This window comes from Ananas comosus, linkage group 9, assembly GCF_001540865.1.
Source record: "Ananas comosus cultivar F153 linkage group 9, ASM154086v1, whole genome shotgun sequence".
Taxonomy (NCBI): Eukaryota; Viridiplantae; Streptophyta; class Magnoliopsida; order Poales; family Bromeliaceae; genus Ananas; species Ananas comosus.
The window spans coordinates 6,217,273-6,217,765 of NC_033629.1; positions in this window are offsets into that span (position 1 = coordinate 6,217,273).

Sequence of the window (493 nt, forward strand, 5' to 3'; positions counted from 1 at the left end):
GCCGGGCCATGGGCTGGCTGGGCACTCAGTCCGTGTCGGCCCCTAACCATAGCGGGCCGGACTGGACTATGGGTCGGCTGGTCGATTTTTAAACCCCGACATTAAAATATAGTCGCCTAATAATAATTGATTATCGCTCATTACTAATCCACACGTTGTGGGAGGTAGGTACTATTAAAGTAAGAATTTATAGGTATCGTTTGGTTTGGAGATAAGCAAAAAAATAATTATTTCAGAAATAGATATAAATTGAGGTATAAATAGGGATTAAATCAATTTTACATTTGGATGAAATTGAGTTACTCCTAGGGATAAAAAAATAACGTTGGATTAGGTAAGATGGAATAAGAAGGATAGTGAGTTTTTATAAATAAAAAATAATGATAGTACCCTCTTATTATGTTCGAATTTTAATTTGTAAAATTTTATATTTATATTTATATTTTTAAATTTAAAATTTTAACTTTGAAATTTCAAAATTTTAAATTTAAGC